This window comes from Martes martes (assembly GCF_963455335.1).
Source record: "Martes martes genome assembly, chromosome: 15".
NCBI lineage: Eukaryota > Metazoa > Chordata > Mammalia > Carnivora > Mustelidae > Martes > Martes martes.
Genome location: NC_137903.1, coordinates 40,366,165 through 40,379,567, shown reverse-complemented (window position 1 = coordinate 40,379,567; position 13,403 = coordinate 40,366,165). Strand labels below are relative to the sequence as shown.

Here is a 13,403-nt window from a genome sequence, read left to right as displayed (position 1 = left end):
TCTCCCTCCCCGCCCTTCACCCCCCCCCACGTGGGCAGGGTCCTGGGGCTGCAGGAAGTGGTGAGGGGGCCAGCATTGGCCGAGATCCTTGGAGGTGAGCAAGACAAAGTAGCAGGAGGCCAGGGAGGAATATGGCCATCTGTAGGGTCGTTGAGAAGAGGACAAGTGGAGCATGGAGGAAACTGCAGAAGGGGTCTTCGGTGACCCCGAGACCAGCGGACCGGCAGCCACCGGGACTGATAGCAGGTGATGTGGCTGGGTCTTGAATGAGAAGGGAAGAGAAGTGTCTTAGAAGCAGACTTGGCAAGCATGGAGGAGGCTGAGCCCACCTTAGGCTCCGGGCTTGGTGGGGCGTCAGGGAAGAAAGACCCCCAGCCCCCGCGGAAGGCACCAGGTGAGGCGGTGAACCAGGTAAGAGTGAGGAGAAGCTTCTCAGAAGAGGCCGAGGCTGAAGCTCGGGGAGTTTGCCGGCTGCAGAGCATGTCATCAGCCCGCTTGGGAAGGTGAGAAGGATAGGGGTAAGGAGGTGCACTGAGTCAGATTAGAGAATGCGCAGATCTGGAAGGAGGGTCCATGGCGCTTGGTTCTTTGCAGGTGACCGAAATAAGAGGGGAAACAGAGCACGGCGGGAATGGCTCTGCAGGATCCCGAGAGGGACACACAATCAAGCCGAGTCTGGGTTTGAACATTGCAGGAGCTTCAGGCAACTGCTGGGGTGAGCGCTCCCCCTGGTGGCTGAGCCAAGAAGTTCTACAGAGAGCGTCCGGGCGCCAAGTGCCTGCCGCTGAGGGGCTGGGGCAGTTCTAACAACAACCAAGCCCAGGTGCACAGCCCATTCCTTTCCCTTTATTGTTACCTGTGGGAAGATGCCACCCCAATAGATTCATCGTCAGGAATAAAACCCAGCAATCTCCCGATGTGTCTCATCTCCCTGGTATATCTATACACCAGTGGCTTAGAACCCTTGAGAAAGGAATGTATCTCCCTCCAATGGTAGAATTTTCAACTTAGGAAAGATCCTGGTTTAATAGATGTGAGTGTGGGCACCAGCATCAGAATTTCCCTCCAACATTTTATTATAAATATGTATTTAAAAATCTAATGAAAAATTCAAAGAATTTCACTGACCCTCCATTCCTCGATCCATCCGGCAAGTCATCTTATTTTTTGATGCATTTCAAAATGAGTTGTAACGTCAGTGCATTGCATAAATACTTCAGCACAAATATTATTTAGAGTCCAATATTTGTTTACAATCCTTTTCTCCCCTTTGAGGCAAAATATGCAGAAAATGTACCATTTCAAGGGTACCATGCAATAGATTTTGACAAATGCATACACTTCTGTACCCCCTATTCTCATCAAGACAGAACAGTACTATCACCCCAGAAAGGTCCCTCCTGCCTCTTCCCAGTGAACCCACCAGTCCTCTGCCCCAGGCATGTTGTGATTTTTCCCATCATAGATCAGTTTTGCCTGTTCTAAAACCTAATATTAATAGATTTATTCAGTGTGGATTTTTGGTACAGTAGCATTGGAATTTAAAAGGCAGCTCAGGTGATCCTACTGCCAGCAGGGCTGGGAACCTCTTCCTCATATTACAGATGGGGAAAATGAGGCCCGGGGTGAATTTTTTTTTTTTTCGACATTATGTGACAGTTAATTGGCTATAGATGCGGACTAGAACTCAGATCTTCTTGCTGATCGCCTTCTGTTTACTGCCCCAAAATGTGCCACCATTCTAGAATAGTGGTTCTCAAACTTCAGCACGCTTCAGAATCCCTGGAGGGCTGGGGAGACCTCATTGATCCAGGGTGCGGCTCAAGAATCTGGTTTTTTATTTTCTTTATAGTTTAAGTTTTATTTTGGAGCATCAATCCTGTGAGAAATACATGTCTTTTTTTTTCCTTTTTAAAAATTATGTTATGTTAGTCACCATAGAGTATATTATTAGTTTTTGCTGTAGTGTTCCATGATTCATTGTTTGCATATAACACCCAGTGCTCATGATTTATTTTATTTTATTTTATTTTATTTTATTTTTAGAGAGAGCATGCACACGAGCACAGGGTGGGGAGAAGAGGGAGAGGAAGAAGGAGAGAGAATCCCAAGCAGCATGGAGCCCAATGCGGGGCTCGATCCCACAACCCTGAGATCATGACCTAAGCCAAAATCAAGAGTTGGACCCGTAACCAACTGAACCACTCAGGTGTCCGCACTAGAATCTGATTTCTAACAAGTTCCCAGGTAGTGCTTATGCTGCTGGCCCAGCAACCACAGTGGAGAGCCCATGCTCTAAAAGCAGCTGTAAGACTTATGGTCAGAAACGCAGAATGTGTTTCTACAGCGAGCCAACATGGGTGAGCACCGTAACAACTCAGAACTGGAGATGCACGGATGCTGATGGGGGCCACATTACAGCGGGGTGTCCTCACCCCTAGCCGGCTTCCTCAAGATCTTCCTCAAGGTCTGTATTCAGCAGTCACACTCAGGACTTCCTTGTGTGTGTTTCAGCAAGAGCGTCCCCACCTCAACTCATTTTCTCTTGAATTGGGAGGAGTCTTCTCTCCTGGCTGAGTCATTTTTATGAGCAACTCAGCTGATGCCAGGGCCCCTCTTCCCTTCAGCTGAAGTTACTGAGTTGTTTGAAGACCCACTGCTACTTCCAAAGGCTGGGAGCAGCCCTGGATGGAGCTACCCTCTATGACAGAGCCCCAACATGCCATCTGGGCCTTGGGACTGGAAGAGGTGCTTAAAATCTTTTTAAAGATTTTTCTATTTTAGAGAGAGAGCATGAGAGAGCTCGAATTGGGGGGATGGTGGGGCAGAGGGAGAGAGAGAATTTCAAGCAGACTCGCCACTGAGCGCAGAGCTGGACACGGGGCTCGATCTCCCAACCCTGAGATCATGACCGGAGCCGAGAAACCAAGAGTCAGATGCTTCAATGACTGCACCACCCAGGTGCCCCACACCATGTAATTTTTAAGTCTCATGTTTATGAATTGATTTTAATGGGCCTTAAGAAAGTAGGAGACCTAAGATTGTATACCACTAGCAAATTACTTACACCTCTTTAAATAAGTGTAAGCTTAGAAAAGGAATTGAAGAAGCAATATTGACGGGCTAATAAGACAGGTGTTTATAAGGAGCTGAAGGTGTAGGAGGCGGACTGAAGTCTGAGAAGCCCCACTTCAACAGATTCCAGAAAACACGGGCTGTGCAGTGTCACAGAACAGCATGTCCTCTTAGGAAAACTCATATCCTTCCCTTGCAACTTTTAAACCATTGGACTGAAACAAAAATGACTCCAGTTCTTTTGCAATTGTATTTTACCTCTTTTGCATATTCTTCTCAGTATCTTCAAATAACTTGCTTTTTTGCTTTAAAATATGTGAATTTGGGGCGCCTGGGTGGCTCAGTGGGTTAAAGCCTCTGCCTTCAGCTCAGGTCATGATCCCAGGGCCCTGGGATCAAGCCCCGCATTGGACTCTCTGCTCAGCAGGGAGCCTGCTTCCTCCTCTCTCTCTACTTGCCTCTCTACTTGTGATCTGTCTGTCAAATAAATAAATAAAATCTTTAATAAATTCACATATTTTATTTTATTTTATTTTATCTATTTGCTGCAATTTAAAAGTGATTCTTATAACATTTAAGGACTAGTGTCCTTTTTCCTTAAGGAACACATTTTCAATTTTATAATGAAAGTCAGCTGTAATATATGACTGCACATAGAAAATTACTTTAGAGACTCATTTTCAATATCTTTTTTACTTATAAATGATTTGTATTGTTAATAAAAAGCAACTTTATTCAATTATGCGTCTTTCTTTTTTTTTTTTTATACTCCCCCTTATTCCATAGAGATGTGAGACAATTCTAGCAAGAACATGTGTAAGGTAAAAATTTTAAAACTAAGACTGGGAATTAAAAGTAGGAAGTCAAGGTGGGCGAAAGTAAAAACACAAATATGTAGACCCTATAGACCCAAGTGGTTATAATGTATTACAGGTGAGTTTCTAATTTGACTTCGAGCTCCCTGGCAGCTAAAGTGAAAAGAGACACATGCTTTTTTCATAATTTTCATTTTGGGGAAGGAGGAAGCATATTCAGTTCCTCAGGGAAAGCAGAGCTTTTCCCAGGATTTAGAAAAAGATGAAGGGAGCTGCCTGGGTGGCTCAGTCAGTTAAGTGTCTGTGTTCGGCTCAGGTCATGATCCCGGGGTACCGGGATTGAGTCCCATGTTGGGCTCCCTGCTCAGCAAGGAGCCTGCTTCTCCCTCTGCCTGCCACTCCCCCTGCTTGTGTTCCTGTGCACTCTCTGACAAAATCTTTTAAAATTTTCCAAAAGAAAAAGATGAAGGGATGGAGGGAGCATTGCATGGTGTAATGGATCCTGCCCTTGACATTCCTGAAGCACAGAGAACAAAACTCCTCTGACACCATCAAAGTAAGCTACCCTCATCATCCATAATTTTCATCTGAAGTCTTTAGAATCAGCCCTGTGTATATAGATAAAGGTGCACGTAAAAGTTTCTCTTTATAACCAGCCGAAGTGTTTTAAGTCCTTAAACTGTTGATACCATCTTTCCATCAACTCTTCTCAAGTTTGTACCCTCCCAGCTCCCAGTTCATACGTTCAGTGCTCCTCCCACATCCTCACCTGGGCTCTAATGGGCATTTTAAACTTAACATGGCCAAATTCCTCCTCTTCCCCTGAAGAACTCCTCCATCCACAACCTACCGCACCCTTAGCTGATGGCAATTCCGTCCTCCTATTTGATGATGCCAAAGCCCTGAATCCCTCCCATCCCTCATCCAATCTATCAGGAAATCTGGCTCCTTCTTCAAACTGTCTAGGATCTGTCATCTGACCACTTCTCACTGACCACATGAGCCACCAGGAACATTCCCCTACAATACTCAGTAGCCTTATAATAGGCTTCCCCACTTCCATCCTGCCCCACCCCCACTCACAGTGGGGTCTCAGCCCAAAGGCTGACTGATTCTTTGAAAATGTGAATCATGTCATGTTGTGTTTGAGCTCACACCCCACGAAGGTTCCGCTTTCACTCAGAGAAAATGGCAAAATCCTTCCATGGCCACAAGGGCCCATGTGATGATGCTCTGTTACTTCCCGGACCCTTCCTCAAAGTCTATCTCAATCACATCAACTTGTCGCTGCCCCTTGAAGCCATCAGATATGCCTCCAGCCTTTGTCCTGGCCATTCCCTCTGCCCAGTACACTCTTCTCTGCAGACACCTGCATGCCTTGCTTCCTTCTCCAAGACCACTTTCTCAATGGATCCCACCTCATTTGTCCCTCCATCTACCCCCCCGCCTCCAATACCACTTATCCTACACAATTTTTTCTTTTCCCCATGGCTCTGATCTCCTTCTGGCGGCCTATGTAATTACATTTCTTCCTTTTTTTCATTGTATCAGAATAGATGAGGTCATGCTGTGGCAACAAACACCCCCCAAATCTCAATGACTTAGGAAAACAAATGTTGATTTCTCACTCAGGCTGCACGTCTTGGGAATCTGGGCTGAGTGTGCAGCCTCAGTGCAAAATGTTTCCAGTTGCCATGTTAGAGAGGCAGAAGGAAAACTTTGAAGAAGGAAAGCTTTGAAGCTCACACCCACCGTCAAATGTTCTGGCCCAGAATAACACACCACTTCTCACAAGTAATTGGCCAGAACTGGCCACACGGTTTCACTCAACCCTAGGAAGGCCAGGGAGTAAAATCCAACTGCCCAGGCCAAGGAGAACTAGAACCATTGAGAGAATGACAACAATGGCTGTGACAATTTTGTCAATGTTTACCATGTCCCCTCCCCCTCTAGGACAGAAGCTCCATAAAGGCACCTAGAACAGTGCCTGGCACATAGTAGATGCTCTTGAATGAATGGGTAACATACATGGCTAGATTTGTATCAGAAACCAAAAGTGAGGAATTAATTATAAACCCCTAATCAGCCTCACCTACCGCAAACACATAGGAAAGAGGTTCTTAATCTATTTCTGTGCTCTTCTTGAAGCGTATGAAACTACTTTCAAACCTTTTCCAAGGAGGGTCCCTAGAGCTTTCGCCAGGTTGTCAAAAGATGCCTCTAAAACAGATCAAGAGCTACTGATGCAGGAAGAGGGGAAGTTGGGGCGTGAAAGGTAGAATGCCAGACCCCCCACGGCTGATAGTAATTAGGGACTAAGGGCTGGGAGGTGAGTCATTTCGCCTCCCGGCCTCAGTTATCCTCCCCTATGCGTTGGGCTTGCGGTGGACATCAACAGAGCAGGTGCCCTCCACGGCGGCAGGCGACTCACGGAATCCCAGCCCCAGGATGCCGAGCCGCGCTCACCTGCGCTGCCTGCGCGCCATCTAGTGGACACGGCGGGCAGTCCCGGCTGCCTGCACGCATTTGGCCCTCCAGGATCGCCCGCCGCAGCTGGCATCAGGAAGGTTGAAGGGGCTCCAAGTCTGTGCAAACTGTAAAGCCAGAGAGGCCTTCCCTGAAGGGGAGAGCGGAACTGCAGGGCTGCGCGGCCTGGGACAACCCTCCTGTCCGTCCGTATCTGTCTGGTTCACAGACACAGCGCTGCGCACATGAAGCGAGGGAGGAAATGGACCCTGCACAATATTTAAGGGAATGCCGAACGATTCCATAGTGAAGTTATCCTCGTGCCATGTTTTATAAAGTCGAATGCAAAAAAAAAAAAAAAAATCCACGATAAACAAAATAGCAAATACTCAAATATAGATAACAGGATCAGTTTCCCGATCTTTCTACCCATCTCCAGGACCCGAAAGTGCTCATGGGACATGTCATGGATCCTGTGTGCATCAGCCTGGTCTTAGGGGAGCCCCCGAGGGATGAAGGGCCCCTGCTGCACCAGCCAGGTGACCAGGCTGAGGCAGAGCCTGGGGACCTGGGGCACCCCATAACCAAGAATCACCTGACCCTGAAGGAAATGGCAAATTCCAGTCCCAACGGGAGCTCTTCCTTTCGACAGGGAAGGAGATTGGTTTAAATTCTCTCTTCAGTGATGGAGGCAGGCACCGAGCTAGGGGCCAAGCCTGCGCTCAAGACGCCCACCATCTTTTGGCTGAGACAGGTATGGACAAGAGCAGAATGTCAGGAGCTTCTCTGCTTGGACTTTGGGGGGAAAAAAAAAAAACCCAACCATCAAACTAATACTTTACTGGAAGTAAACGCTTTACAGTAGCAAAGTGACAGGATGACCCCTGGGGACTTTTCCCCACCCTGAGATTCTCGCTGCCTCCACAGACACACCATGGCCCAGAGTGAACACTTCCAGGCTTGGTGTCCTTCACCCTCTCCCCAGGGGCCCAACCAGGGTAGGGGCATTTATCTCCAAGGCAAACAGAGCTGCCTCCTCATCTATCTGTGTTTACTCGTGATGTCACATCCCTCCCAGCTTCCTGATCGATGTGACTCAGGGGTGAGCTGCTGGTCAAGGTGAGTCAGGCCTTGACCCACTGAACAGGCAAGACTCTGGCTCCCAGGAGGGCCCCAGTCATTGGGGAACTAACCCGGAGTGAGACCCTACAGGTGAGATGTAACGTCTGATGTAAGGAGCATCAATGAAGGGGGGTCTCAGCAGCCTACACCTACCTCTGTCCATGCCAATGTATATGGAGCTCCTAGTATCTCATTCCCATTTCTCAGATGGGGGGTGGGGCAAAGACTCAGTGAGGTGATGTGTCTTACCCAAAGACACACAGCAAACGAGACACAGAGGAGTTTGCTTTCTGTCTGGCAGCCGAAGCAGCAAAGCCAGGCCTAGAGCAATGACTTCAAAAGGTGGGGGGTGGGGATGGAGGTAAGGGCCCGGCCACAGAAAGGTGGGCCAAACTAAGTTGGAAAGAACCAGGGAGCCGAGATCGGAGATTGGGGTGTGGGCCCAAATTCCAGCAGCTGGGTAGCTTCCTCCAAGGCGGTTTTCTGCAAAGAGTGGCTTGGGAGCCCCAGGAAAGCCCAGCATAGTTTCAGCCTCATCACCTTCTCGACTGTCACACTGCTAAAAGTCAAAGAGTTAAACCAAGAAGGGTTCAACCTTTAAAAAGTAATAATGATAACAACAACAACAAAACTTGAGATGCACCTGCCCATAAGGGGTGTGGAAATTCCATGTGATTTTACACCCAGGCTCGGAGCAGGAGCTGGGGGCGAAAAGCAGGTCACCTGATCTCAGGGTGAACTGCAATCTGTTGACAGTGAAATGGAATGATCTGGAGATCAAAGGCAGCTGTGAAGTGGGCGGGGTGGGCATGCTACAGTCCCAGAATAGGGACCAGCGACCTTCCCTCAGCCACCAGTAAGGCAGCTCTAGCCCTCCCCAGCCTCCTCCTGGCCAGTGGCCCCAAAGCAGGGCGACTGCCTGGTCTACACCACTGCTTCCCCCTCCCTTCGGATGGGGAGCCTGGCCGGGTAGTGGCATCTCTGGAGAAGGGCCAATGAGGAAAGTGTGGCCCCTCACCACCCTCAGGGTCATCTGGAATACTGTCTACCCACCCACTCCTATTGATTAGGACACACAGGGCCAGGGACACAGCATGACACCCTCAGGGTCATCTGGAATACTGTCTACCCACCCACTCCTATTGATTAGGACACACAGGGCCAGGGACACAGCATGACACACAGGGACCATTATCACCGAGACTAGAAGCTAACATTCCCACCACACTGTCGTCACACCCTATCCCACTGCAATGGCAGCAGGACATCTGAGTCAGCACATTGCAGTGGGGACAGGCCCCAGGAGCCCAGGGCTACTCCAATACCAAGGTCAGGCTTCCAATGGCCTGGGAATGCCACAAGGCACGAATGCGGCTCCTCTTTCCCAGCAGCTATTTCTACAGGAAGAGGCATTGAGTCTACACTTGAGTCTACTCAAGAACCCAACAGCTAGCTCAACCAGAACAGGAGGAAATGCAGACACCCAGATATTCGGCCTGCTTGATAGCAAAGATGCAAATGTTTTACCCCCCAAGGAGCTTCCAATGACACTTTGCGCCAAAATCTCATCTCCTTTCATGTTTGGAAGAAAGCCACTGGTATAGGGGAAATCTTCTGAGACTTATGAGCTCAATTATAGGCCAAGAGATGGATTATCTTTTTTAGCTAATAATAATGCATGAATACTTTAATTTTTGTGTCCTCAGGGGATATTGTCATTGTTGTTTTGTGGGAACAATGACTGACTCAAAAGCAAAGTAGATGATTTATCTCTACAAGACTTTTACTTGCCAACTTTGAAAAATGATTCAGAAACATATTTCTTGGAAAGTGGGTGTAAAATTACATTCTCTGATTAAAGTAAAATAAAAGTGCCTTTAAAAAGTGGCTTAAGGAAATAAACTCAACAGACAATTTTCTAGGATTTTCTAGGAGAGTCCCAATTTTAATAACATTCCCCACTCTGGTTCTCCATAATCACATTCTTATGTGGCAGTCCATAGATCTTTCCATTTTATCTGCAAAATATGGTCATCTCCAAAATGAAGATATTTAAATGTTTTAAAAGTTTCAAAATGTGTTTTCTCGCTTTTTGGATTTTTCGTTTGAAGATTCATCATGTTTTGTATACGTTGACATCAACACAATCACAAATTTTCCCAGATTTTCATTACAATATATGTCACTTAGGAATGCTTTCTGCCGTAAAGAACAGAAAACCCAGCACTCACGTGGTTGGGGCCCGATTCTCTCTTTCCATACACCTGTCAATTCTTTGACATCAGTTTTGTTGGTGCTTGGAGCTTGCAAGATGGTGACCACTTTTTGCATGGACATGACCATCTGCTTTTTAGGAAGTTATGGCGGCGGCAGGGGGGGAAGGCTTTAAAGAAACAATTGTCCGAACCCTAACTACTTTGCTTTACCTTCTCAGCAGAACTTTTATTTACTTTGTCTCTTTGGTGAGGATGGTGTCTATTTTGTCACTTCTAATTGCAAGGGAGACCAGAAATTCAAGTTTCTTGCTCTCCACACCCTATAATAGAAAAAGGGGCATTGAGTATCTGACATCGTATGCCTGCTTTTTCCTTTACGAAGACTATAGCGACTGAAGACTTTAAAGATCTCTAAAAATAACAAATAATGCAAATAATAAATGTATGCTTTTAATTGGTGAGAGTATTAAAATGGTGAAGTGAAGCTCTTTCTACCATGAATTTGTGACTCCTACTTCTGGGCCCAGAGTACTGCTTGACATCATAGCCAAACGCATGCTTAAAGTTTTATAGCGGTCAGATACTAATGGGACATTACAAACTGGCTTACGTGGCAAAATCTGCCTTTTGGACTCAGCAGAGTTCCCATTGATTCTTCAGCCTTCTTTTGCTTCTTGGCCAATGTCAATGTGAGGGACATTTAAAAAAAATTTTTTTTTAATTTTTTAATAAACATATAATGTATTTTTATCCCCAGGGGTACAGGTCTGTGAATCGCCAGGTTTACACACTTCACAGCACTCACCATAGCACATACCCTCCCCAACGTCCATAACCCCACCCTCCTCTCCCTCCCCCCTTCCCCCCAGCAACCCTCACTTTGTTTTGTGAGATTAAGAGTCACTTATGGTTTGTCTCTGTGAGGGACATTTTTAAAGAAACACACAAATTACTAGTCAAGGTTTTTGCCCAATTATTTATAATTGCACGCATTTGCCTAATAGAAAATTTCATTTTATGGTGAATTTCAAGATCCTCGGGGCTGCTACTTCCCCTTTTAGTGAAACGGTTGCATTTCTCTCTTCATTTATTTCTCTCCTAGATCTATGAAAACTCAGATTCAGAGTGGAGGGACAATGTTAGAAAGGTAACAGATGGTCTGAGCTGTTCTGGAAACAAATTCACTAGATATGCCTGGGTCCAAGCTTGAAGGGGCCCATCTGGTGAGGTGGCACCTGGCAGGTCCGTGGACACAAACGTGGGTGCATAGTAAGGTGGAGGTACAGGCGAAAAGTTCATCAGAGACAGGCCTTTGCTCTCTCGGAAAGAGAACTGAAGTGTTGAAAGACAAATTGTCCTAGTGGAGAAGAATATTCCAGTACATTCCACCTGCTCAGCACCCCCTGCTGTTCACTCTGGGGAATTACTTGACAATCCAGTGTTCCGGCTTTGCACAGGCCACTGCAGCCACAGGGAAGGACGTGAGAATTGTCTGTCTGGCTCCATAGATTTCTATAAAGGCCCTTCAGAGTGTCTTTCCCCAAGTCTGTCCTCCCAGAAAAAAACCTCAACTCAAGGTAAAATTGTTCCAGACCTTATCGCGCTTATCATATTGAGATGAGGAAATGTGCAGACATGGTTGATGTTTGGCATTCATTAAATACAGAAAACAAAGCTGCTTAGGAAAAGGAAGTTTGGAATTTTCTCTGCTGATGTTTTCCCATGGGAAAAAAAAAAAAAAGACAGGGCAAATGAAGGCAGGCCAGGCTTATCCACTCCCACAAATGCAGCCATTTCCCCCCATGAAGCCAAATCACTGAGGGATTTTTAGGACAACAGACAAGTGTCTCTCCCTTTCTGCTCTTGGAAAAGTAAAGACTGTTCATGTTATCTTGGCCTCTGGCAAACAGCCTCTCCTCACAGAAGCCAATCTGTGCCTAGAGAATAAGACTTCAGAGTAAGGGCTGTGGACAGAAGTTTGAAAAAAAAAATCAGACAATTTTAGAACTGACAGTAACCTGAAGACCAACCACCGTATTCTGGGGGTGAACGGACTGAGACCAAGAAGTGGAAAATGCCATGCCTAGTCCTCCATACTGATAGAGGCAAACTGGAACGGGATCCTCTGTCTCCTAGCCCTGTGCTTATCACTCCATAAGCAGCTTCAGATGTCCCTTTCACCCAATTATAAATATTCAAAATTACATATAAAATGTAACAAAAATATTTTAACACGCAGCTGAGTTTGGGGGAAAAATAAAGGAAACACCAAATGCCAAAAACACAAAGGGAAGCAAAACGAGCCCCTGGGACAGATGATATGGCAGCCATTGGGTGTGGGGTTGGGAGTGTTGGAGCTGGAGATGGGCCCCAATGGTCAGAATTTTTGAATGTTTTAAGTCCTGCTTGTATAAGGACTTGTGACCTGTACAAGATGGAGAGTAGACACTAAGACCTATTCACACTGGTGGGACCCTAGGAGACTGCATGCCAGTTAGAGGGGCACTAGAAAGTACTTTTGCGTGGGCGGACAGAGGAATTTGGCTTCATTGAGGTGTTTCGTAGAAAAAAATACCATCCTAAGAGAAATTAACCTACCAAGCCTGTGACATGGGGCAGGAGCAAAGTCTGAATTTTATACTCTTCCTTGGTAATTTTTTTTTTTTTTCTGAAGTAAGCTCTCCACCTAGTGTGGAGCCCAATGTGCGGCCTGAACTCAGGGCCCCAAGATCAAGACCTGTCCTGAGATCAAGAGTTAGATGCTTCACCAACTGATCCACCCAGGTGCCCCACCCTTAGTGATCTTTTTGGAGTGCCTGGCAGGAACAGATGTAAAGCTTGTCTGGAGGAACACTTTATAACCCAGGACACATGAGGGTTTTGTAAACAAAGTGGATCACCACTAAAGATGACCTCGTGATAATTACCGGAGCCACCAACATGGGCTCCATTCACACCAAAACCATGAAAAAGGAAGCCTGGGTCACCACTGAGAAATATCACATGTACCTAGACAATGACTCCCACACCAACAAGCAGGTGTGCGAGGAGATTGCCATTATTGCCAGCAAGAAGTTCTGAAGCAAGATCACAGGCTATGCCACACATCTGACAAAGCGGAGTGAGAGGGGCCCAGTGAGTGGTATCTCCATCAATCTGCAGCAGGAGGAGAGAGAAAGGAAAGATGATAATGTTGCTGAGGTCTCCATCCTGGATCAGGAAATCACTGAGGTTGATTCTGACACTAAGGAAATGTTGAAACTCTTGGATTTGGACAGTCTGGCAACATGCAGGTCATGCAGCCTACAGTTGGGATGAATTGCAAAATACCATGGAGAGTCATTTGAATCTTCCTGCTGTGCTGTGATATCTTCAATAAACCTTAAACAACAACAACAAATTCCCAAAACAGATAAGGAAATGTTGTGATGTACCATGATAGAGAATCAGTAAACACAATTGTGGCTAGATGAAATGATAAATAACCAAACCAGACAAAAGAAAATCAGTAAACAGAAACTACACAGAACTATCTGGGAGAGACTATAAAACAATATTTTAAATGATTACACAGATGAAGGAATAGAAACCATAATGAATAACATGCAAAAAAGAAACTGGAAGATCCTATAAAAAGAGATTAGATTAGCAATTTTGAAACTTCCCACAAAACAAAGTTCAGACCTAGTTGGCCTCCCTGGTGAATGTT

General features: G+C 46.1%; 1 pseudogene across 1 annotated transcript; it reads left to right on the top strand.

Moving 5' to 3' along the window:
- Positions 1 to 12,634: 12,634 nt before the first annotated feature.
- Positions 12,635 to 13,041, top strand: LOC308355940 (small ribosomal subunit protein eS17-like; annotated as a pseudogene). Its single transcript has one exon. The product of its transcript is annotated as a small ribosomal subunit protein eS17-like (transcript).
- Positions 13,042 to 13,403: the final 362 nt, after the last annotated feature.